This window comes from Pleurodeles waltl, chromosome 2_1 (genome assembly GCF_031143425.1).
Source record: "Pleurodeles waltl isolate 20211129_DDA chromosome 2_1, aPleWal1.hap1.20221129, whole genome shotgun sequence".
Taxonomy (NCBI): domain Eukaryota; kingdom Metazoa; phylum Chordata; class Amphibia; order Caudata; family Salamandridae; genus Pleurodeles; species Pleurodeles waltl.
The window spans coordinates 76,802,799-76,826,778 of record NC_090438.1 but is presented as its reverse complement, the minus strand read 5'-3'; positions in this window follow the sequence as shown (position 1 = coordinate 76,826,778).

The following is a 23,980-nucleotide window of genomic DNA, read 5'->3' as shown; positions in this document are numbered from 1 at the left end:
TACACTCATTTTCTTTGGTCTTTGCATTCTTCCAGGGGGGTTGCGTGGTGTAACTGTAATGTGTCATGCTGTATTAGTGTGTGTGTTGTCGTGGGTGTGGGTGGGGGTGTTGCGTATTGCGTGTGTGTGTCCCTGTTTTGTTCCCTCCCCTGTGTCGTAGGTGCAGTACTCACCGCGGGCTTCGCCGCCGGCGTTCGTGCTCCTGGTAGAGGAGCAAGAAGATAAGGGCTGGCAGGATCTGGAGCTCGGGTTCCATGACGTCCTGATTCCTCGTGGGGTGTGTAGAGGTGAGCGTTTCCCTTCGAAGTCCTGTTTCTGCCGTATTTTTGCCTGCGATGAATCCGCCCCGGAAAAGGTGGCGGATTGGTAGGTTGTGATACTGTGGGCGGTACATTGTCCTCCACCTGTCTGTTGTCGGTAACCGCCAAGCTGTTTGTTTGTACCACCGTGGTGGTCTGAGTGTTAAAGTGGCTGTCTTTGTGGGCGGTTTCCGCCACGGTCGTGATTCCATTTTTTTTTTCCGCCTGCCTGTTTGCGGTTTTACCGCCGCTTTAACACCGACCGCCAGGGTTGTAATGACCACCTTGGTGGCTTGCTGCAATGGAACGTACCTTCCCCGTAGGTCGTTCCACCTCTTCCTGATGTCATCCCTGGTTCTTGGGTGCTGTCCCACGGAAATGACACTGTCCACGATCCTCCGCCATAGCTCCATCTTCCTTGCAATGGATATCTGCTGCACCTGTGCTCCAAATAGCTGTGAGTCTACCCTGATGACTTCCTCCACCATGACCATTAGCTCCTTCTCTGTGAATCGGGGATGTCTTTGTGGTGCCATGGGTGTTGTGTAAGTTGTGTGGATGAGGATGTGTAGGGTGATGTGTTGGGCTGTGTGATGTGGGGTGCGTGGGTGGTGTGTAGGTGATGGTGGTGTGTGTGTCTGGTCTTGTCTGTGGTTGTGGTGTCTGCCTCGTGCCAATGGTTTGTAGTAGTAAAGGGTTGTGGGTAATGTGGGTGTGTGTTTTATAGTGGTGTGGGTGTGTGGATGTGGTGTGTGTAGGGGTGTCAGGTGTGTGTTGTTTGAATTGTCCACTGTGGTGTTGTTTTGTATGTGTGTGTGTATTTTGAGCGTGGTGGTGTGTACCGCCAATGGTTTACCACAGTTGAATGTCTGCTGTGGTGATTTGTGGGTCATAATGTGATGGGCTTAGTCCTGTAGAGCTCATCAGAGAGGTTTAGCTTTGTCCAGATACAAGGGAGCACCCAGTATAAGTCAAAACAAATCCCTTTCAGGCTGTAATACTGTGCCTGGAGTGGCTTTGCTGTACAAATGGCAAAAGACTTTGTCACTATCTAGCTCGGCGTGGATAGCACTCTGCTGATCCAATGCTTAAAAACTTTGCTAGATAAACAGGCATTTCAGGTGAGCAAATCTAGAGTGTTGCTGGTGTTGCAGGGTGCTCCTTACTAGAGCTGCTCTCCACCTAAACTTAGGAACTACCCAGAGTTCTCTATTCTTTTTTGCATAATTTATGTGTTACTCTAACCCTGAAAGGGATTTGTTTTGACTTATACTGGGTGCTCCCTTGTGTCTGGACAAAGCTAAACCTCTCTGATGAGCTCTAATGAGAGTGAAACACATGTCAGGGGTTGCTTTTACTCATTCCAGGTTGGTTTGGATGGTCATTTTACAGCTCGGCAAGGTTGATACTGTGTTAAACCTATGCCTAATGACTTTTCTGTACAAATGGCAAAAGACTTTGTCACTATCTAGCTCAGCGGGAATAGCACTGTGCTGATCCAATTCTTAAATTTTTTGCTAGATAAACAGGCAATTGAGGTGAGCAAATCTAGAGTGTTGCTGGTGTGGCAGAGTGCTCCTTATTAGAGCTGCTCTCCTCCTAAACTTGGGAACTACCCAGAGTTCTCTATTCTTTTTTGCATAATTTATGTGTCACTCTAACCCTGAAAGGGATTTGTTTTGATATGTATATATATATATATATATATATATATATATATATCTACACACATTCTAAACAAATTGTGTATATGTATATAAATTCTAAACAACTAGTAAATCATTAAAAAAAAAAACTTCAGGCATGAGGATGTGGTGAGGGCAGGGGTCAGATGGAGAGTGGATGGTGTTCATGATTTCGATGGTGTTGTTTTCGTTGACAGGGGTCCAGGAGAGCAGGAAGATGGTCGGAGGTGAATCTGTGGTGTTGGTGGTTGCCGGGGGGGGGGGAGTCTGGGTGCTGAAGCTGTCATGGATGTCTGCAATCTTGCAGTAGAAGTAGGAGGATAGGGAGTCGCAGAGGTCTTGGGATGCGGGATGGCATTGGAGCTGGGGTTGGAGAGTTCCTTCACGGCATTGAAGAGCACCTTGTGGCTGTGTGTGTTGTTGATTTGGTCTTTGAAGGAGGTTCTTTTGGTGGCTCGGATGAGGTGGTGGTGTCTGAGTATAGCATTTTTGAAGGCTGTGTGGTTGTCCAGAATTTGATCTTGGCGCCACTTTCTTTCGAGTCTTCTGCAGCTTTGCTTAGATTCGTGGAGGTTGGCGGTAAACCAGAAGGCCTTTCTGTCGGTGTGTCTATTGGAGGGATTATTGATTGGGGCAAGAGCATTGGCACATGTTTTGTCTGGCTTTCTTCCCGATTTTTACCCCTCTGTCTGTGACAAAATAAGTTCAAACCCTGCTATTACGAACATGGAAGATCCATTCAGTATTTCACATCTCTCAACTGAAGCCCTATAAGCCTTTTCAAAGGCAATTCACCTGTCCTTCCCCTTTGTTAGTCAATCACGAACCCGAATATGAAGTCCAAGAAATATGTGATTCTCGTATATTCCTAAACCATCTCCAATATCTTATTCATTGGAAGGGTTATCCCCTTAGTGAGTGTTCTTCGGAAGATGCCTCTTCTGTTCACACCCCTCTTTTGATCCGTTGGTTTTTTCGTTTGCATCCACACAAACCAGGGGCTCTGGGGGGGGCCTCCTGTCGCTCAGCGGCCCACCGCGACCCAAGCGGAGCAATCGGCTCGAGGAACGGCTAGAGCCGCTGTTCGTGTTCTTGGGGGGCCAGGCGTGCCACGCCCCTTCTGTCCTGTATTTTCTCACACAAGGCCCAAAATTGGGCATGGGGCCTCAGTAAGTTCTGGGCGCGGCACACCCTCGACATTAGGAGTGGGCACCTCTGACCCCTCACTTACCTGGTGCAGCCTGTTCTTTTTCTTCTTTTTCTCTTCTTTCCTCTTCTCCTTTTCTTCTTTCTTTCCTTTTTGTTATACTTAGAAGCCATGTTCTTCTTTCTCCCGGCATGCTTTGCTTCTACCCTTTTTACCTGCATGCTTTAGGACCCTTTTCCAAGATTGCGCCTTTATCTATATTCTCCTATGGTCTTTTCCCAATCCAACATGGTGTTATTTCTGATTCCTGTCTGTCATTTTCTGTTTTAAGGGTATACTAGGAGTGTGATTCTTGTTCTCCTTCTGCTGCAACACTTCCTTTGGTGGTGATCATCGCTCCGGTTGTTTTTCTCCAGCTTTTTTCCTCATCTGTTCCAGTTTCTTCAGTATTTGTTTCCTTGTTGGAAGACTTACCTTTTTGTTTATTTTTTGTTCCAGGGAGTTCCAGCTATAGATGTGTTTCCCTCTGTTTTTTTTTCCTCTGGGACTCCTTCTGGAGGGCATGTACTGCCTTTGGCGTTCCATCGTCAGCAGCACCATGGCTACCAGAATGGTGCATCCTTACCTTGGTCAAGGTAGAACCTACAAGGATCAAGAACATTCTGCAGTTCCAGTTGGCAGATTCATAAACGACGAGTAGCCCAAGACAGTATTTCTTTTTGCAATCACCGTACACAAGGCCACTGGAATTATGTGATTTTTGTGGCTGCTGAGTTTTCCACATAATTAGGAATCCCCCGCATTTGCCTCATAAACCTTCATCTTCTGCTTAATTGAGAGATTTTAAGGAAAACAAATTTGATTTCTAGCTTAAAGAGATCAAAATCTACTAAAAATGCTGCAACACGTGCTGCCGGACAGTGGAAGACCCTTCACAAAGGTTGACTGGTCACCTTTCAATTATTTGTTGCTGTATTTCGATGTGGAACTGATACTAATGAAGTGAAAACTTTGTCGTGCCATGACAGCGTTAACGTGTAAAAATAATTAAAATAATAATGTGATATTATCACATAATGTGCCACAATATGGTCCTCATTACGAGTTTGGTGGTCTTTTGGCAAGACCGCCACAGTGGTGGCCACCAAAAGACTACCATGTTGGCTGTGTGTATTAACAGTCACACAGCAAAGTCTGCCAAAGTACAGCCACATTTCCAAAACTGACAGGACAATTGGGGGTGGGAAAGAGGCGGTCCCACCACCAGCACTGCCAGCCTGGCAAAAAACCTCAGATCATATTACGGTCCACAAATCACAATAGCAGTTCTTCCCTGGCAGAAAACCAATGGTGGTGTGAACCGCAGAGGTCGGCAGTCACATCAGTAACACACCACACCACATTGGTTAGTTTAAAAACCCCACACCTGACACACATCCACACACCTGACACACCTACAAACTACACTATAAAACACACCCCTTCACTCCCCACAATCCTTTGCAGCACAAACACCAAATAATTATCACAAAAAACACAATAGGCAGCCCTACACATTTCACCTAGCACTCATCCCACACCTGCATAACACACACAAATGAGTAGCCCACACAATGGGCACCAACTGGCACCCACCCACATCACATCACCCGCACCTTATCACCAATTGAATTTTTTCATTAAAGTTTTTTTGTACCTCACCGTCTCGTCTACCACTACCATGTCCCGACAAAAACATCCACGTTTCACTGATGATGAGTTGAGGATCATGGTGGACGAAATCATCAGAGTAGAGCCATACCTATTTGGAGCACAAGTCCAGCAAACTTTAATTACAATGAAAATGGAGTTGTGGCAGAGGATAGTTGACAGGTTGAATTCTTTAGGCAGCTATTGACGCACAAGGGTGGACATCAGGAAGAGGGGGAATTACCTCAGAGGGAGGGTGCATTCCATGACCGACTGGCAGTGGACCCCCACCTCCTCCCCCTAATTTCACATTTTCACATCATGGGAGGAGAAGGTCTTGGACATCCTGCATCCTGAAGGCCTGACAGGAATACCTGGGGGAGTGGAGTCTGGTAAGTGACTACAACAAAAATGTCATCAACACGTTTTCTCTTGCATGCTCACTGATCACCTTTGGCACCTCAACAAACAATCCACCCATCACCCCTGTGTCCAAATGTCCAAATAGCACTTTCTGGCATGCCTTATGTCAACTAAACTCACCTGGGGGCACACTGTCTGTGTATGGCATGGGTATTACAGGGACTGACAGCACTACACCTCCCAGCAGGCACTTTTCCACCTGTAAGAAAACCAGAGCAGTGTACTAAAATGTAATTTGCCTTGCATGTTAAACTAATTGTTGGACATGGCCCTTTTTGCACAGTCATCCCCAAACTTTTTTCCTCCTTCCTCCTATTTTTTCCTGACCTCTTGTTGGTTCGACGACTCTGAGCACTTTATCACTAAAGTGCAGGTGCTCGCCCTTTTAAAGTTGGTGCGATTGGCTTACACCTAATTGGCACATTTAATTTCCCTGTAAGCCCCTTGTAGAGTGGTATCTCTATACCCAGGGACTGTAAATGAAATGCTACTAGTGGGCCTGCAGCACAGCTTGCTTCACTCACTGAAGTAGCCTTTCAAACCTGTTTCAGGTATGCTAGTGCAGAGCCTGCGTGCACAGTTTACTGCCATAGGGACCTGGCATCTAAGTTTGCTTGCCAGGCCTGGAACTCCCCTTTTACTACATATAGGTGACACCTAATGTAGGCCCTAGGTTGCCCTATGGGCAGGGTGCCATGTATGTAGAAGGCAGGACATGTGTCTGGTTGTGTGGTCTGTCCTGGTAGTGACAAACAGCCTATCTGGTTTCGCATTGCTGTGAGTGCTGCCTTGCTCATAGAATTGCATTGGAAATGTCCTGCCTTATGACTGGGGGGTATTGTCTGATCTATGAGGGGTAGTGTAGGCATGTTTGGTATGTTTGTAATGGTAATGAGAAATGCTGCTTACTGGTGTAGGTGAATTTTTTATTACCATTCTAGAAATGCCACTTCTAGAAAGTAGGCATTTCTCTTTGCTTATGATTTTGGTGTTTTGCTGCATGAGTTCAATCCACCTCTGGGGCTGAGTGACAGCTGGGCTTTGTGCATACATTTCAGAAGGCCTGTACACAGGGATGGTGGGGGTGTCACAGAGGTACATCTGCATATTGAATGGTCTTCCTGGGCTGAGTGAGGTAGAGGCTGGACACACCTGCATTTGTAAAGGCTGTGCACTGGCCTCACACAAAGGGCTCATTTACCCCCCACTGGCGTCTTAAGCCTGTGTTGGAGGAGAAAGGGGACACTCCTAGAACAGTAAGGACTGGTTGGATCCATTTTTCACCTTTTGTGGAGACTGCGCAAAATGTGTATAACTACAGGGGGCTTTCTCCCACATTTCCAATGTGGGGGAAAGCCCCCTGGACTTGTGTGTGTGAGACATTGGACTGGACAAGGAGTGCTGCTAGAGGGACTCACCAGGAACCACCTTGGATTGCTGCTGTTGTGCTGACCTGTGACATGCTGGGTCACTGGGAGGAACTGCCACTGACTGCCACTCTTTGTGCTGGCCTGCTTGGGTCCTTCCACCCTGTTCTCCCCCTCTATTGTCTCCAGGGGCTGGGTGGTGTGCCCCCGTCCCCTGCAACCCTTCTTTCCCACCAGCGCTAAATAGCTGCACCTAATTAGCCAGAGTTGCAGGCCTAGCACTTTGTGGTTTCTAAGCGTGATGTGATTTCTAAGCGCTGTGTTTGGAAGCTCCTGTGCTGGAGAATAGCGCCTGCCGAGCATTCTACTTTATTTGCTAAAAAGTGCACTGGAGTGCTTTTCGCCATCTCCCTGAGGGAGAAATCACTGCTGCAGCCCGGTTGGACTACCAGGATCAAGCGCGCCAAGAATGCACTGTGTATGAGCAAATACGCTCCTGGTGGTGTCTCTGGGGCGAAGCATGCCGAGAGGAGCACCCCCAGGGCACCAGTATGCACCTGTTTCAGTGCATTCACCACAGCGGCCCATGTTGCACCCAGAGAGGGCTACCCAGGGTGAAGGCGAGTAACCTCCAGACCCGGTGAGCAGCGAGGAGCGCTCCTGGAGGAGCAAGTGCAAAGAAGATCACTAGTTCGGGTTGCGCCCGCCCTGTGGATCCGCTGTCTGAGCACTTCACTTGGGGAGATCGAGAGAGATCTCCCCACCGAGGAGGGAGGTGTATGAGCTTTTTTCTCCACACCCTACAGTAGAATCCTTGGGGATCGCAGGGGTCTTGCTTTTGTGGGGGGTCGCTGTGCTTCCCTAAAGGAAACAGAGTGTAGGAGCTCCATAAATTGGGAAACAGCCTTCCCCTTGGCCCTTGGCATTTAGGTGTGGTGTTGCTTGATGGAAGGGATGGATCACGCTCACCAGTTCTGGTGTGAATAGCATGAGGTGATCTGTGCATTTGTGTCAGAGTCACCAGATCCTCGGGGTGTGTGCACGTTCCCAACACTTCCACCACAAGCCAGCTCCAATAGTCTGATTAGATTTGCCACAGAGTCTAGGAGAGTCCAAGTGGGGAAAAGGGGATTAGGAAGGGAACAGCTGGGAAGGAGACCTGTAGGAAGCAAAAGGTTAAAAACATACAACATCAAAATAACATCTCATGAAATCAGTACTATGCTATGACTCTACGGTATCGTCATTCGGAAAACATGAACAACCTAAGAATAGTCTTAAAATAACTAGACTTTTAGATGACTGACTACCTGTGGGGGAAAGCAAGAGAGGTTAGATAACACTTTCAGATTCAAGTACTTTCTTTAGCATGAGAATCAGGAAACAATCTGAGTAATTTCGAACCATCATATGAATCTTATTTTAAGAATACATATCAGGAACACACAGCATTACATCTAGAACTCTGGTCTTTTTGTGTTCTCTCAAAACATTGGAAAGTTAATTGCGTACATAGCAGGTTTTCATATAAGTATTTGAACAACATAAAAGGACTGTGCACCATGAATACACAACGTAGATTCAAGGAATAAATCATGTGACTTGTCAAATTGAATATTACCAAGTAAATGCCTTAGAATGGTAGCGCACAGTAAATAACATTAATTAAGGACGAGGAAAGAATTGCGCGTCTTGCCGATTCGAATGCCACCATGTAACTGCCAAAAAATGGTAGCACACAATGAATAACATGAATAAAACATGAGGAAGGAATCGCGCGTCTTGCCGGTTCGAGTGCCACCATGTAACTGCCAAGGAATGGTAACGCACAATGAATATCATGAATTAAACACGAGAAAGGAATTGCGCGTCTTGCCGATTCGAATGCCACCATGTAACTGGCAAGGAATGGTAGCGCACAATGAATATCAAAGGTTAAGTCACTAGGAAGCGAATCGCGCGTCTTGCCGATTCAAATGCCACCATGAAACTGCCAAGGAATGGTAGCGTGCAATGAATAGCATGAATTAATCACAAGGAAAGAATCGCGTGTCTTGCCAATTTGAATGCCACCATGAAACTGCCAAGGAAATGGTAGCGCACAATGGATATCATGAATTACGCACAAGGAAAGGATCGCGCGTCTTGACGATTCTAATGCCACCATGAAACTGCCAAGGAAATGGTGGCACACAATGAATATCATGAATTACGCACCATGAAAGAATCGCATGTCTTGCCGATTCAAATGCCACCATGAAACTGCCAAGGAATGGTTGCGTGCAATTAGCATCAAGAGTTAAATCACTAGTGTTAGACCTGACAGCCTTAGGGTAGTCACCCCTGACTTTTTGCCTGCCTCACTCCACTTTTTGGACACTGTTTTTGCTGGCTTTTAGTCTCTGTGCACTTTACACTGCTAATCAGTGCTAAAGTGCATATGCTCTCTCCCTTAAAACATGGTAACCTTGAATCATACCTGATTGGACTATTAATTTACTTATAAGTCCCTAGTAATGTGCACTCTATGTGCATAGGGCCGGTAGATTAAATGCTACTAGTGGGCCTGCAGCACTAGTTGTGCCACCCACTTAAGTAGCCCCTTTTTCCTTGTCTCAGGCCTGCCATTGCAAGGCCTGTGTGTGCAGTTTCACTGACACCTCGACTTGGCATTTAAAAGTACTTGCGAAGCCTAAACTCCCCTTTCTCCACATATAAGTCACCTCTAATGTGTGCCCTAGGTAACCCCTAGAGCAGGGTTCTGTGTGGGTGAAAGGCAGGACATGTACCTGTGTTTTTATACATGTCCTGGTAGTGTAAAACTCCTAAATTCGTTTTTGCACTACTGTGAGGCCTGCTCCCTTCATAGGTTAACATTAGGGCTGCCCTCATACAGTATTGAAGTGGTAGCTGCTGATCTGAAAGGAGTAGGTAATATAAATTCCTGCTGACTCGTGAAGCATTTTTTGCACTTAAATCTTTCTGTGCCTTACAATCCACGTCTGGCTGGGCTTGGTTGACAGCTCCTTGTGCATTCACTCAGACACTTGCTGGAGAAGAAACCTGAACCAGAAACTACATCCTGCCAGGAAGAACTGCCTGGCTGCTCAAAGGACTCACCTGTCTGCTTTCTACAAAGGACTGCTGCCTTGTTGTTGGCCTGCTGCCTTGCTGAACTCTTGTCTGGCTGTGAAAGTGCTCTCCAAGGGCTTGGATAGAGCTTGCCTCCTGTTCCCTGAAGTCTCAGGACCAAAAAGACTTCTCTTTTTCACTTGGACGCTCCGTGCGCCAAAAATTTCGACGCACAGCTTGTGCTGCGGCAAGAAAAACGCCGCACACCGACGCTGATCGACGCGACGCCTTCGGGACGACCGGAAATCCGACGCACAGCTTCGCAAGGACAACGCCGCCCGACCTCCAGAGGAGAAATCGACGCGACGCCTGCTGTGAGATCGTAATTTCGGCACGCAGCCCCGCAGAACGACGGGCAGCCGGAAAACAAGCAGGAAAATCCACGCACAGACCCGGGACATCGGGTAATCCCCGCGCTCCACAGAAAGAGACTGTCCGCGCGCCGGAAAACGACACACGACTTCCCCGCGTGTAAAATAATGACGCAAGTCTGTGTGTGCTGGGGAGAAATCGACGCACACACCCTTTTTCCACGCACCTCTTTTGTGGCCCTCTGAGGAGATTTTTCCACTCCAAACCAGGTACTTGTGCTTGAAAGAGACTTTGTTTATATTTTAAAGACTTAAGACACTTTGGGGGTGATTCTAACCCTGGCGGTCGGTGATAAAGCGGCGGGCAACCCGCCAACAGGCTGGCGGTCCAAAAAATGGAATTCTGACCCTGGCGGGAACCGCCAACACAGCCCGCCACATTAACACTCCGCCCGCCGCGGCGGTACAGACAAACAGCGCAGCGGTCACCGCCAACAGGCAGGCGGCAGACAATGTACCGCCCACCCTATCACAACTCACCAATCCGCTACCTTTTCCGGGGCGGGAGCCCCGCCGATAAAAACACGGCGGAAACAGACTACGAACGGGAAAACGCTCACCTCTACGCACTCCACGAGGAAGGAGGACAGCATGGAACCCGAATTAAACATACTACCTGCTCTCGTCTACCTGCTCATCTACCACGAGTACGAACGCCGGCGCAGACGACAACGGTGAGTACTGCACCTACGACACACGGGAGGGGGGAGAAGGAAAGCTTACGGGCACACACATATGCGACCCCCACCCCCCCAAACTATGTACACACCAATGCAGAGCAACAAGTCACAGTGACACCACCCAAACCCCCCTGATAAATGCAAAGACATAATTAAATTGTGAATAAAAATTTATGTACAAAATAGGCTCTGAAAAGTTATGATCAACTAGCCAAAAAATCAATATCAAAATAAGTCTATATACAGTGCAATGGATAACCGAGTCCTGCACATCAAAAGAAAATCGAAGTGTCCGTGGGCCAAAGTGTAACAACACAAGGGCAAAGCCCACACAGGAGACCTGAGTCCTCTGGAGAGAACACTGCAGGGGCATCTGATGAAAAAACTACAGGCACCTCAGGGGGAAGGGAAGGGGGGGGCACCACAGCCACATGAGTCCACGACGCCAGAACCACGAAGGGGCCACCATGCCTACTGTGCCATCCTGGGGAGTGCAAAGCCACAGTCTCTCAAGTCTCTACAGTAGGTGGGTTGCCCACTGTTCAATCCTGGGGAGTGCAAAGCCACAGTCTCTCAAGTCTCACAAGTGGGTGGGTTGCCCACTGTGCCATCCTGGGGAGTGCAAAGCCACAGTCTCTCAAGTCTCACAAGTGGGTGGGTTTCCCACTGTGCCATCCTGGGGAGTGCAAAGCCACAGTCTCTCAAGTCTCACAAGTGGGTGGGTTGCCCACTGTGCCATCCTGGGGAGTGCAAAGCCACAGTCTCTCAAATGGATTACAGTCTCCACTGGTCAAGGAGGAGGCATGGTGGGCACAGTGAACCGTTAACAGTGCATGCAGGAAGGGCCCAGCGGAGCGGTGCTTGAGACGGCGGGCCCAGCGGAGCGGTGCTTGAGACGGTGGGGCCCAGAGGAGCGGTGCTTGACAGGAAGGGCCCAGCGGAGCGGTGCTTGACAGGAAGGGCCCAGCATAGTGGTGCTTGACAGGAAGGGCCCAGCGGAGCGGTGCTTGAGACGGCGGGGCCCAGCGGAGCGGTGCTTGAGACTGCGGGGCCCACCGGAGCGGTGCTTGAGACGGCGGGGCCCAGCGGAGCGGTGCTTGACAGGAAGGGCCCAGCGGAGCGGTGCTTGAGACGGCAGGGCCCAGCGGAGGGGTGCTTGAGACTGCGGGGCCCAGCGGAGCTGTGCTTGAGACGGCGGGGCCCAGCGGAGCGGTGCTTGAGACGGCGGGGCCCAGCGTAGCGGTGCTTGACAGGAAGGGCCCAGCGGAGCGGTGCTTGAGACGGCGGGGCCCAGCGGAGCGGTGCTTGAGACTGCGGGGCCCAGCGGAGCGGTGCTTGAGACGGCGGGGCCCAGCGGAGCGGTGCTTGACAGGAAGGGCCCAGCGGAGCAGTGCTTGACAGGAAGGGCCCAGCGGAGCGGTGCTTGAGACGGCGGGGCCCAGCGGAGCGGTGCTTGAGACTGTGGGGCCCAGCGGAGCGGTGCTTGAGACGGCGGGGCCCAGCGGAGCGGTGCTTGACAGGAAGGGCCCAGCGGAGCGGTGCTTGAGACGGCGGGGCCCAGCGGAGCAGTGCTTGACAGGAAGGGCCCAGCGGAGCGGTGCTTGACAGGAAGGGCCCAGAGGAGCGGTGCTTGAGACGGCGGGGCCCAGCGGAGCGGTGCTTGAGACTGCGGGGCCCAGCGGAGCGATGCTTGAGACGGCGGGCCCAGCGGAGCGGTGCTTGACAGGAAGGGCCCAGCGGAGCGGTGCTTGAGACGGCGGGCCCAGCGGAGCGGTGCTTGAGACGGCGGGGCCCAGCGGAGCGGTGCTTGACAGGAAGGGCCCAGCGGAGCGGTGCTTGACAGGAAGGGCCCAGCGGAGCGGTGCTTGACAGGAAGGGCCCAGCGGAGCGGTGCTTGAGACGGCGGGGCCCAGCGGAGCGGTGCTTGACAGGAAGGGCCCAGCGGAGCGGTGCTTGAGACGGCGGGGCCCAGCGGAGCGGTGCTTGAGATGGCGGGGCCCAGCGGAGCGGTGCTTGAGACGGCGGGGCCCAGCGGAGCGGTGCTTGAGATGGCGGGACCCAGCGGAGCGGTGCTTGAGACGGCGGGGCCCTGTTCAGCGGTGCTCTTCTGCACGGCAGGGCCCTCTTCAGCGGTGCTCGTCCAGTAAGTCAAGGGAGCCAGACCTGGCCTGGACTCCCTGCTCAGTCACCCTCCGACCGTGCTGTTGCTGGACCCTTCGGTGACGGAGTCCTGGGCCCTTTGGTGTTCTCCCTAACACCCGGGATGGGGCTTGTGGGCCCCTCCTGCTCCGCGCTCCTGCTGGCTGACTTCTCCACCCTGCTGCCCTTTCGCTCCTTAGATGGGGCTCTCGGGCCCTTGCCTCCCCTAGCTGTTGTGGCTGGTGAAGTGGGCGAACTTGGCTCCTTGGGGGCAGCCGTGTCAGTCCTCTCACTGCGGCCCTTTAGTTTCCGGGTCCTCTTGCCTGGGGGCGGGCTGGCTGTCCCCTTACTGCTGATTGAAGTGTCACTGCTGGCAAAGGGTGGACTCCAGAACCCATGCACCACAGTGACACTCGAAGCTGGGCTGGTGGTGGCTGAGGTGCTCTTGGGACTCTTTGCAGATGGAGGGGGTGGGTCAGTGGAGGGAAAGAGGTCAAGATTAGCGAGGAAAACTTTCTTAGGACCAAGGTAAAAGGTAGGAGAAGTGGTGATGGGAGTGGAGGAAGAGGATGTGGTTGTAGGAGAGTCAGGTGTGCTGTCTTTGGGTGCAGGTGCTTGTGCTGGAGGCTGTCGTGAGGTGGATGGCTGTTGGGTGGGTGTCTGCCTGCGTTTGTGTGTCTTGGAAGAGGGGGTGACAGACACAGTGGGAGAGGACACAGGGGACGTGTAAATGGTAGTGGGGGTGGTGACTGCACGTGTGCGGACTGGACTGGAGGGTGTGCTGGTGATGGAAGCACTTGCTGATGGTGGTGTGCATGCAGGTGTGAGTGTAGACGTCACAGGGAGGGAGACGAGGAGGAGGGGGACACAGAGGTGGTAGTGACTGTTGGAATGTCTGCATCTGGGTGTTGCTTGCGTGAATGCTTGTGGGTTCTGTGGTGCTTGTGTCTGGATGAGCTGCCCTTGGGTGTTGAGGTGTGTGCAGGCTGGTCTGATGGTGTGGATGGGATAGGCTGAGGAACAGGAGACAGAGACAGGCTGGAGGCAGTCAGAAGAGGGAGGCTGGAAACAGGGACAATGGCTGCCGTCAGTGCTGAGGCCAGAGCATTGAACGATCGTTGATGGGCAGCCTGACCCGAATGAATGCCCTCCAGGTGGGCATTGCTCCGATGCACCTCCCTTTCTACCCCCTGGATGGCATTCAAAAGGGTAGTCTGCCCAACAATGATGGTCCTCAGGAGGTCAATGACCTCCTCACTGAGGGCAGCAGGGGTAACAGGGGCAGGGGCTGAGGTGCCTGGGGCGAAGGAGACGCCCGCCTTCCTGGGCGAGCGGGCACGGAGCGTAGGCTGAGGGGCTGCTGGGAGGGTGGGGCTGGTGCGCTGGGTGGCGGCTGTACCTGTAGAGGCGGGGGGCCCGGATGTTGCGGCCACCGCTAGGGAGCTCCCATCCGAGGACGTGTCGCTGTCGCTGGTGTCACCACCGGTCCCCGTTGTGGTGCTCCCCTTGCTCTCCGGATCACTGGTGCCCTCGGTGTCTGTTCCTGGTCCCACCGGGGCCTTGTGACTTGCAGCTCCCTCGTGCTCCGATGCCAATTCTCCTCCGCCTGATGATGCTAATGCACACATGCACAAGAAGATGAAGAAGAAGGGTGGGGGGAGAAAAACGAAGACCAGGTTGAGTGCATGCAATGTCAACACCGTTGGCGTAGAGGACAGACACAGGAGCCTCATGCACTAAGCCGCGCATTCAGGGTACACTACTCAGTACTTCTGACTAGGACAACAGGTCTAGAGACGACAAAGGCGCACATGTGTGATGCTGGACCATTGATAGCTGTACTTGTCACCCTACAGAGGTGGGGGCCGGGAGCACAGGGCCATGCCTAAAGGAGAGGACTACACTACAGAAAGCGCCCTGGCCTAATGTCACCCACAACCCTCCTCCCCCACCCAGACGCCTCCACTGCGCAGAGAGATAGCAGAATGTGCTGATACTCACCCCCTTGTGTCGGCTGTGATGTCCTCAAGCGCCCATCCAAATCAGGGTAGGCCACCGCCAGGATCCGGGACATCAGGGGGGTCAGGGTACGACTGGCACCCCTCCTAGGTTGGGAGGCCATCCCCAGCAGTGACTCGGCGGTCTTCCTGGTCCCGTGGCGGATGTCCTCCCACCTCTTGCGGCAGTGGGTGCCCCGTCTGACGTGGACCCCCAGGGCCCGGACTTCCTTGGCGATGGCACACCAAATGTCCACTTTCTGATGGGCGCTGACCTATTTGACATGTACAGGGTGGGAAGGAAAAATCATCAATTTTCTGCATGTTAGATGCGATTGGCCCCCCCTCCCCAACCTTGCCATATGGCACATGCTCTCATCTGTCGTGCGTTGCACTCATCATTCGCACCCCACCCCACCAACTTACATCCACCCCACTCCACACAGGCATAGCCCATTCAATGTGCACCCAGTGTACTTACCTGTTGGTCTGGAGGACCGTAGAGTAACGCATACTGGGGGAGGACCCCATCCACAAGTTTCTCCAACTCCTCAGACGTGAAGGCAGGGGCCCTTTCCCCAGTCGCAGCAGCCATTGTCACTTCCAGACCGAGATCACAGCAGCACTTGCAGTATAGGTCCTCTCCTGTGGATGATCAGGTCTCGAGTGATTAAGCAGATAGAAAATGGCGGTCACGCCCGCGGCGGTGCGTACCGCGGCGGTGCGTACCACGACCGCCGGCGCACCTCGTCATTGGCTCCTGAAACCCATAGGCCTCAATGTTAGCCAATGCGGCTTCGTATAGCGGTCTTCGACCGCCTACCGCCACGGTGTGCCACGCCAGCGCATTGACCTCACATCCCATTGTCCCACTTCACAGGTCAGGCAGCCGCCATTTCAAGGGCCCACATGGCATAATTTGTACTGCGTCACACAGGCCTAGGCCTTGCATTGCCACACATACACGCCTTTCAAAACATAGATAATCATGTGCTATGCATGCAGTGGTGAACGTACCTGTGATTTGCTTGACTCTGTGCTCCATGTTGTCCTTCCTAGGCACCGTCCGCTGGGACTTGCGAGGAGAGGGATGAATCCTCGCGTGTACCGACCGCTGGTGGACCTGTCGACAATGGAAGAACGCCATATCATACTACGATACCGACTTGACCGCGCCACTATACATGAACTGTGTGCCCAGCTGGAGCCAGCCCTGATGTCCCCCATCCGCCAACCCACAGGAATTCCCCCTCTAGTGCAGGTTCTGTCAGTCCTCCATTTTTTGGCAGTGGCCATGTCATCTGGAATGTCTCAGCCTATGTTTTCAAAAATCTTGTCTAGAGTGTTGTCTGCCCTGACGAAACACATGTGGCGCTACATTGTATTCCCATGAGGAGGTTGATTTGGCCACTGTGAAGGGTGATTTTTATGCCCTTGGACATATCCCCAACATAATTGGTGCCATTGATGGGACCCATGTGGCTTTAGTACCCCCAAAAGACGATGAGCAGGTGTACAGAAACAGGAAAAGTTACCATTCTATGAACGTCCAGGTGGTCTGTTTGGCTGACCAGTACATCTCCCATGTGAATGCCAAGTTCCCTGGGTCAGTGCATGACGCGTATGTGATGCGAAATAGCAGCATCCCTTATGTGATGGAACAGCTACAGAGACAACGTGTGTGGCTAATTGGTGACTCTGGTTACCCCAACCTGCCTTGGCTATTGACCCCAGTGAGGAATCCCCGGACCAGGGCAGAGGAACGGTACAATGAGGCCATGGGAGAACTAGGAGGATCATTGAAAGAACCTTTGGCCTCCTGAAGGCCAGGTTTAGGTGCCTGCATATGACAGGGGGATCCCTGATGTACTCACCAAAGAAGGTGTGCCAGATCATCGTGGCCTGCTGTATGCTTCACAATCTGGCATTGCGACGTCAGGTGCCTTTCCTGCAGGAGGATGGTCCAGATGGTGGTGTTGAAGCAGCTGTGGAGCCTGCGGAGAGTGAAGAGGAGGAAGACGAAGAGGACGACCCAGACAATAGGGACAGAGTTATCCAACAGTATTTTCAGTAGCACACAGGTAGGAATCACCCACGCCATTTAACATTTACTGAAAGCCCCCTGCATCTTTACTTTGTGTATTTCCACCCAGTTCTTTTAAACTGATGTTTGATTTTCCCTTCCCTTTTCAGTGCTGTATGACCCACTGCGTGACTTCTGCTTGGTTAGCCCATGGACTAATGCTTGTTGACATCGGTATGTTGTCATCACATAAATAACAGAACATTATTGATAAGTAATGTGTTATACAATTGTAAATAATACAGGCTGACTCCAGAATGATTTCAGTGCAATGAGTGATTTATTTTTAGTGCTAGATATTGGTACATGATATTAAAACGGTGATGGGTGAGGGTGGAGTTATGTCCATGGCAGAGTCCAGTTCTCGGTCGCACAGGTGCATTGTCCATATGCCTGTGGAAGGATGGAGCAGGGGCAGTTCAAGGTTGGACAGGGTGACACTGTGGGACAGTGGAATGACATCCGGGGGGATATTAGGCTGGCGGGGGTCTTGGCATCCTACTCTGTCTTCCTTTGAGATCTCAGGTTCCTCTTGCGGGGTGGTTGTTCTTCAGCAGGAGGTGGGGTTCTGGTGGCCCGTCGTTCTGTGGGGGCCTCCTGACCACTAGTGCCGGCGGAGGTGGTAGGCTGTTCCTGGCTAGTGACAGGGGCCCTTTGTGGTGCCACATGGTCCCGCAATGTGGTTTCTATACGGTTGAGGGCCTGGACTATGGTCCCCAGAGCGGTAGCGATGTTCCTGAGTTCATTGCTGAACCCCATGTACCGTTCCTCCTGCTGTGCCTGGATCTCGGTGAACCTGGCCAGTACCGTCGCCATCGTCTCCTGGGAGTGATGGTATGCTCCCATGATGGTGGTGAGGGCCTCTTGGAGAGTCGGTTCCCTGGGCCTGTCCTCCCCCCCCTGTCGCACAGCAGCCCTCCCAGTTGCCCTGTTTCCCCGGGCCTCTGTCCCCTGGACGGTGTGCCCACTACCACTGCCCCCAGGTCCCTGTTGTTGTTGGGGTGTTGGGTCAGCCTGGGTGCCCTGTAGTGGCGGACACACCGCTGATTGACGCGTCCGTGAGACAGAGGCATGGGCCCGCTGAGTGGGAGCTGTGCTTGTGTTCCCAGAGGGGGTTGGGTCTGCTGTGGCCTGTGTCTGTGTGTGGGGAACCGACTGTCCAGAGGTCCCCGATGGTCCGGGCTGGTCATCAGGTTCTAGGTCGACAGAGCTGCTGTCCTCGCTGGGGGCCTGTTCTGGGGGTGGATGGACAAATCTGGACCCTCCGTGGTGGTGTGTTGGCGTTCGGGCCCTGCAGGGGTAAAGGAGTATGGTTATTGTTTCGGTGTGTGCCATGGCATGCATTTTGAGTGCCCTTGGCCCCCAGTGCTGGCATTCCCTTGTGGGAGGTGTTGTGAGGGTGGTGGGGGGGGGGTGTATGGGTATGTGCAATGGTCATGCTTTGGTGGTGGCTGTCTATGGTTTGTGTTGGCATTCAGGGGTTGGTGTTGTTTAGGGTGGGTTGTGTTGGTGAGACATTGGCAGGGAGGTTGTGTGCTGGGGGGTTGAGATTGGGGGTGATGGGGGGGGGTTGGCATGCTGGTGGTTGGGGGGGGTGAAGTAGTTGAGATTCGACTTACCAGAGTCCATTCCTCCGTGTACTCCAGCGAGGCCATCAGGATGCAGGATGTTTACCACCTCTTGCTCCCATGCTGTGAATTGGGGTGGAGTGGGTGGGAGTCTGCCGCCAGTCTTCTGCACAGCGATGTTGTGTCGCAACACCATCGAGCGCACCTTCCCCCGTAGGTCATTCCATCGCTTTCTGATATCTTCCCGATTTCTGGGATGCTGTCCCACAGCGTTGACCCTGTCTACCATCCTTTGCCATAGCTCAGCCTTCCTTGCTATAGTGGTGTGCTGCACCTGTGTGCCGAAGAGCTGGGGCTCAACCCTTATAATTTCCTCCACCATGACCCTGAGTTCTTGGTCCGAGAACCTGGGGTGTCTTTGGGGTGCCATGGGGTGGTGTGGATGAGGTGTGGGGTGGTGTTTGTGGTGATGTGCGTGGTGATATGTGGTGATGTGTGCGTAGATGTGGTGTGGGTGATGAAGTTGGGTTCCTGTGTGTGTTGGGGTTTTCTATTGCTGTGCTCGCTCTCTCTATCTCTATCTCTCTTGCCTTCTCTCCGATTTCCAACTAGTGGGGGTTTGTGGGTGATGTGGGTGTGTGTTTTATAGTTGATTGGATGTGTGGGAGTGTTGTTTGTATGTGTGTCAGGTGTGTGTATTTCAAATTGTCCAATGTGGCTGTGTTTTGGAGCTGTGTGTGTATTTTGAGCGCGGCGGTGTGTACCGCCAATGGAATACCGCGGTTGAAAGACCGCCACGTGGATTGGTGGGTCAGAATGGCATGGGCGTGTTTGTGTTGGCGTGACGGTGGAGGTTTGGTCATCTCCAGTTTTCCGCGGCCCGCTGATGAGGCGGCCTTCCTTGGATGTCGGATTGTTGGCGGTTTCACAGTTGGTGGTCAGAATGACCGTGGTGGTTTACCGCGGCCGCGGCGGTAGAATGGCAGACTTCTGACCGGCGGTAAGGGCCTTTTACCGCCGAGGTCAGAATGACCCCCTTTATATCACTTTTCAGTGATATCTCTACAATTTCACATTACAACTGTATTCTTTTTGACCTACAATTATCCTGATATATATAAACACTGTGTGGTGTATTTTTGTGGTGTTATATGGTGGTATTGTATGATTTATTGCACAAATACTTTACACATTGCCTTCTAAGTTAAGCCTGACTGCTCGTGCCAAGCTACCAGAGGGTGGGCACAGGATAATCTTGGATTGTGTGTGACTTACCCTGACTAGAGTGAGGGCTTTTGCTTGGACAGGGGGTAACCTGACTGCCAACCAAAAACCCAATTTCTAACAACTAGGAAACAAATCGCGCGTCTTGCCGATTCGAAGGCCACCATTTAAATGCCATGAAAAGTCCAAACGCACATTCACACGCGCAAGAGCAAATTGTTTAGCATGAAGAATTAGGCCCAAGAATTCGAGCGTCCCCGATTGCGTGGATGGGGGCCCAGCCCAACCTTCGTCTTACCACCCTGATTAAGGATCACCACTGTAGTATGAAGGGCAGAGGCCTGGAAGATCAAGGTAGGCCTCCGGAACAGGAGCTCAGGAAGTTGCTGCTGCTCTGCACCGGGACCTCTGAATAGTGAGCACGTGGAGCTGGGCTGGCTCCCTTTTATAGAGTCTTGGCCCAGCCCACAACCACACCCAGGCATGCTGCAGGGAAAGCTTCTAGAAGGCCCTGGAAAGGGACCACACCCTGACTCACTCTGAAAGCCTGCAGCAATACATTGCAAATAAACAGTATTTATAAGCACCTTAAGAATGAGTCTTCAGGATTGAATTCTGCAATGCAAAAGGTTAAACAATAACATATCAGCACAATGCATAAATTACATTATCTTGAGAGTGTTGGGTTTTTGCATTCTAGTCGCCCGTAGAGCGCGCACTGTCCTGGTGTTGACAATTTGTTTTCAGTGCCTTACATATGCCATTTGGGACTGAGTATTATGATGAGGTTGTGGCTTCCATGTTATCTGCCAGGGACATTCTTTGATGATGTGTCATGTTATGTACGGTCATGACAATATGTTACAATGATGATGATGCCATGCACTTCTCTGATGTTTCATGTTAATGGGCATTTATGGTGTTGTTTGGCATATATGATGATGGGTTTACTACACCATATGCATCTATGGTGATATGTTTTTTTTCCATGATATGTGCATTTTAGTAACAATGAAAACCTGACTACTGCCTATTTTGCAGGATAACCAGTAACCTATATGTTGTATGTGACTACTGTTGGCTTTCGCAGAGTAATAGTCCTGTGTACATTTGTGTCATTGGGGGTATAACTTGGGTTTCCGTTTTATTGATGCTTCGGGGCCCGTGTTCCGTGGCCTTTGGTAGCTTCATTCTTTTTACTTCCCTACTTCCTGGTTGGGACCAACTAGACCGCCATTTTTGTTAGCGGTTGTTTTTCGGCCCTTGAGCCTCCATCGGCTTCCCCGGTTTATTTAATGCCGGACGGACGCCGGCCGCGCAGCGGGCTTGCCGCTGGCGCACCGAAGGCGTGCCAAAGGCAGGCCCATCTGCGCCCATCCGCTCCCTGAAGTGCCCAGAGCCCAGAGATGCTGCTCTTTCTTCTCTAAATAGGTTAGTCTATTCTCCCTTGCAGCTCCACGCACTGAGAGGGACAGGGTCTTGCCCATCCCTCTCAGTATCCCCTGGGTCCCATGCTTCTTCTTTTTGCCCGGGCTGTCCTAGTCCCTCTAAGGTTGTTCTACCTTCTGTTTCCCCTCTACCCCAAATGAGCAAAATACTGCTCCTCAACTGTCGCTCTTTACCAGCCCATTCCCTACACATCTATACCCTCTTAGAAGACCTTTCCCCCGATGCCCTGTTCCTTACCGAAACCTGGTTGGGTAATGACTCAGCGGTAGATATCTGCAACTCTCTACCCTCCACCTACTCCATGGCGCATGTAGATCGACCCCGTGGAAGAGGTGCTGGTATAGCCATTATTTACAAAAATACTTTTCGGTGCATCACATCCCCCTCTGATATCTCGGACTGTGAAAGCTTAATTTTCTCTCTCTATCGTTTCCCCACTTTTACCTTTTCTGGAATGCTTCTTTATCGACCCCCGGGACCTGGCGCTCGCTTTTTAGATTCCTTACCGGAAGCCGTAGCTAGTCTTATTTGTAAATCCCCTAATTTTACTATCCTTGGGGATTTCAACATCCACCTTGATAATGAAAATTGTCCGCACGCCAGATCTCTACTTGCGTCCCTCTCTGCGCTTGATTTAACTCAACACGTAATAGGACCTACTCATACCAAAGGCCATACTTTGGACCTTTTATTCAGCAATCTCTCTGTTCTTACCACCCTGCCGTCCCTGCCTTTAACCTGGACAGATCATTCCCTTCTATCTTTCTCTTTTCCTTATAAGGTCACACTAGACTTGCATTCTACCTCTTTAACCTCTGGGCGTATTTGGTCGAAGTTGGCTCTTAGGAAATGGCGTGCTGTTCTCCAGGCCTCCCTCGGGGTCAGCAGCTCCCCTACCTCCGCAGACTTATTTAATGAGTGGATTTCCTCCTCTTTGGATGGTATTCTGCCCATCAAATCAAGAGCCAACAAGCCCTTCCACAAGGCTAAACCTTGGTTCTCTCCTCTTCTATTAGAATTAAGAAAGAAGTGCAAAAAGTTAGAAAGATCCTGGAGAAAGAACTACAGCCCCACCGATAGAGAAATATATAGGCAATCTATCAGACTCTACCACCAAAATATTAAAGCCACCAAGTCTTCTTACTATGGCACAAAAATAGAAAACTCCTCCTGCTCCCAAAAGGAAATTTTTCAGATTTTTAAAGAATTAACCATAACCCCTATGCCTGCCCCTCCCACAGAGCCCTCCATTGAATACAGTAATCGCCTGGCATCTTACTTCAATGATAAAGTCATCAAGATATATTCTGGGTTCTCTTCTTCTCCTACCCTAGAGGCGTTAGAGCATCAAACAATGGATCCCGCCCTCTCCGGAAGCATATTAACTGCCTTTGCACCTCTCACGGATGCTGCAACTACCAACTTCCTTCTTCAAATTAAATCGGGCTCCCCCCTTGACCCCGCCCCTCCTGCCATCCTCTCGCGGGTTTCAGATATTGTTGTCCCTCCCCTTACAAAAATATTGAATCATTCCTTATCCTCAGGTTCTCTCCCTCCTTTTTTTAAGCATGCCATCATTAAGCCTCTTTTAAAAAAGCCTAAATTGGACCCCTCTCTGCTGGAGAATTATAGACCCATTGCTCTCCTTCCCATTTCAACAAAAATCCTGGAGAAACATGTTAACTACCAATTAACCAGCTACCTAGAGAGCCATGAACTTCTCCACCCTACTCAAATGGGCTTTAGAGCCCACCATAGCACGGAGTCAGCCCTCCTTACAGTGACGGAGTCAGCTCGGCAACTTTTGGACCAAGGGGCTTATGTAGCCGTGATTTTACTTGATCTTAGCGCAGCTCTTGATACGGTGGACCACAACCTTCTCTGTTGTAGGCTCTCTGAATTAGGGATAGGAGGTTTAGCATTGTCCTGGCTGTCTGCTTTTGTCAAAGGAAGATCTTTTCAAGTTTTGGATCGAGCCTTCTTTTCCAATATCTTTCCATTGACTTGTGGAGTCCCTCAGGGCTCCTCCCTGAGTCCAACTCTTTTTAATGTTTATCTATCCCCGCTGGCTAAAGTGATCGCTCCCTATAATCTATCCTTGGTCACCTATACCGACGATACTCAGCTTGTGGTATCACTATCTAGTTCTGGGGACTCGTCTGCAGCCAACCTTTCGTGTTGTATGAAAGACATTGGAGGTTGGATGATCCAGTCTAAGCTTAAATTTAATGATGGAAAGTCAGAAGTCATTGTATTAGGCAATGGCTCCCCAGCCTCTCCCCTCTCACTGCACTCTGAGGCTTTCAACAACCTTCCTCCTCCCAAGGCCCAGGTAAAAAGCCTTGGTTTTTGGTTGGATTCTCGCCTGACTATGGATTATCAAGCAAAAAGAGTCTCCTCTACATGTTTTGGCATTTTAAGAGTCCTTAGGATTTTTTTTTAATCTTCTTCCCCCTACGGCCAGAAGAATCCTTGTTCAAACTTTGATCCTTTCCCGCCTGGACTATGGGAACTCACTGTTTCTCAGCTCCCCGGCCTATGTCATAAAGAAGCTACAGACAGTCCAGAATGCTGCAGCCAGGCTTCTTATTAATCTTCCCAGACATTTATCCGCAAAGCCTGCTCTTTCAACACTTCACTGGCTCCCCATTAAGCAGCGTACCCACTTTAAAGCCCTGTGCATTGTCCACAGAGCCCTTCAAGATAAGGGTCCGATGTTCTTTAGAA